Source organism: Arachis stenosperma, chromosome 3 (assembly GCF_014773155.1).
Source record: "Arachis stenosperma cultivar V10309 chromosome 3, arast.V10309.gnm1.PFL2, whole genome shotgun sequence".
NCBI classification, from domain to species: domain Eukaryota; kingdom Viridiplantae; phylum Streptophyta; class Magnoliopsida; order Fabales; family Fabaceae; genus Arachis; species Arachis stenosperma.
In genome coordinates this window covers 118,150,281-118,152,737 of record NC_080379.1, presented here as the reverse complement: position 1 = coordinate 118,152,737, position 2,457 = coordinate 118,150,281, and the positions used below count along the sequence as shown (strand labels likewise).

Below are 2,457 nucleotides of genomic sequence, written 5' to 3'. Positions count from 1 at the left end.
CTCTTCCCAATCACCTCCTTCAATGCTTACTTCCTCTTGATCTTGTGTGTGTATTGTAGCCACTTGCTTTGTGTCTAATTTCCTGGTGAACTCTGCTAGTTGCTTGGCAAACACCTTGTTTTGGGCTAGAATTGCATCAACATGGTTCAGCTCCATGACTCCCTTAATGTTGTGCCTCTCTGAAGCATAGTAGTACTCATTCTCAGCCACTGTCTCAATCACTTCAATGGCTTCTTCCACAGTCTTTTTCCTGTTCAATGAACCTCCTGATGAATGGTCTACAGCCTTCCTTGATTCATAAGAAAGTCCATCATAGAAAATATGCAATTGCACCCAGTCAGGGAACATGTTTGGTGGGCATTTCCTTGTCAACTCTTTGAACCTCTCCCATGCCTCGTAGAGCGTCTCACCATCTTGTTGTCTAAAAGTCTGAACCTCAGATCGAAGCCTATTGACCTTTTGTGGGGGGTAGAAACGTGCCAGAAACTTGCTCTCCACCTCATCCCAGGTTGTTAGGCTGTCCCTTGGGAATGATTCCAACCATTTAGCTGCCTTGTCCCTAAGTGAAAATGGGAACAAGAGCAGTTTATAGGCATCTTCCTGGACTCCATTGGACTTCACAGTGTCGCAAATTCTCAGGAATTTGGTGAGATGTTGGTTTGGATCTTCATTAGCACTCCCACCAAATGAACAATGGTCCTCCACCAGTGATATTAGCTGTGGTTTGAGTTCAAAATTGTTGGCCTGAATGGGTGGTTTCTGAATGCTGCTACCACAATTCCCAGAGGTTGGGTTTATATATGAACCAAGAACCCTCCTCTCAGGAATGGCATTGTTTCCATCAACCCTCTCATGGTTGTGAACTTCTCTATCCATGTTGAGATCTAGAGCTTCCTCAAAGTTGTCCTCAGATTCTCTTTCAGATTCCTCTTCTCTCAGTACTCTCTTCCCTCTTGCTTCCCTTCTACGTCTATGAAGGGTCCTCTCTGGTTCGGTATATGGAGAAGTTGATGTCTCTCCTCTCCTACCTGTCATACAAGAACACAGCACAGGCAACAAACAAGTGAAATACTCTTGGTTAATGGAAGAGTATGGTTAGAGCAGTTGAGGAATTAATTCAAATAGTTAGTGAGTCAGTGAGTTAGTTGCTTGAATTTAAAGACATAAAGAAAGAAAACAAGTAACAGAGTGCAGAAATTAAAATTCAACAAGTAACTTGAACTGAATTAACAAAACAAGAAAAATGCTCAATCTAGTTAACTTCCAATTTGAGAATTGTCAATCGAAAACCAATCCCCGGCAACGGCGCCATAAACTTGATGCTGGCTATAAACTTGATAGCCACAATTTTAGGAAATTGCACGATCGGCAAAATTCCTTCCGGCAAGTGCACCGGTTATCGTCAAGTAAAAACTCACAATAGAGTGAGGTCGAATCCCACAAGGATTGGTTGAGTGAGCAATTCGGATTAGAAGTATGTTCTAGTTGAGCGGAATCAAGATTTAGATGAGAATTGCGGAATGTAAAATTGCATGAATTAAAGAGCGAGAAGCTAAATTGCTGAAATTAAAAGGGATGGGGGTGATTGCATGAATTTAATTGCAGAATGTAAGAGAAAGTGGTAGATCAGAAATGGGGAATTCATTGGGTTTCAGGAGATATTGAGATCTCCGAATCAAAACGTCTTATCCCTTCCTCAACCAATGCATTCATTGAATTTTGCTTGGCAATCTTATATGATTGGATCCCAATCCCTTGGCTCACCAATTCTCTCTAAAAACAAACAAATTCCCAATCCCTTGGTTTAAATGTTCATAAGAAGAGATGATGCTCGATCACTGATTATACCACACAGTTTCATGAACCACAATTTGGTAGGATTACATGTCACAATATCCATCCAAACCCCAATCCAATTCACTGTGAGAAAGCTTCTCTAGCATGAATCCTCCATTCCTTTCCCAAGGTTCCGAAGGATTCCAATTATGGGTAGTTTCTTTCCCAAGACAACTACCCAATGGAATTAGATCGAGAAGCTTTCTAACAAAATTCAAGAGAAAAGATTGAAGAAGAAGATAAAACTATTATTGATTCATTGAATTACAATAGAGCTCCCTAACCCAATGAAAGGGGTTTAGTGAGTCATAGCTCAGAATTCAATTACAAAAAAAAATGAAAAGTTCTCCCGTGTGTAAAGTCCTAACTAACTTAAATTCTATCCTATTTATACACTTTCTAAATTGAGCTTCTGTTGTGTTTCTTGGGCTTTGAGGCCTTTCCCTGATTTCCTTTTGCTTTGGGTTTATGGTCCATAATCCTGATGAGGCTGTGATTCAAATCTGTAACATTCATTGAGCAAACTTAGTGATAAACAAGTAATGACACAAGACTCAACAAATGGATGCTCCAGACTCATCAATTCTTCAAGCCCAATTCCATAAACCATGATATTCAATT

General features: G+C 40.2%; 1 non-coding gene across 1 annotated transcript; it reads left to right on the top strand.

Annotated features, from left to right (window-relative positions):
- Positions 1-346: 346 nt before the first annotated feature.
- On the top strand, positions 347-450 carry LOC130971513 (small nucleolar RNA R71). Its single transcript, XR_009082728.1, has one exon. It is a non-coding gene; the product is annotated as a small nucleolar RNA R71 (small nucleolar RNA).
- The last annotated feature ends 2,007 nt before the right edge of the window (positions 451-2,457 follow it).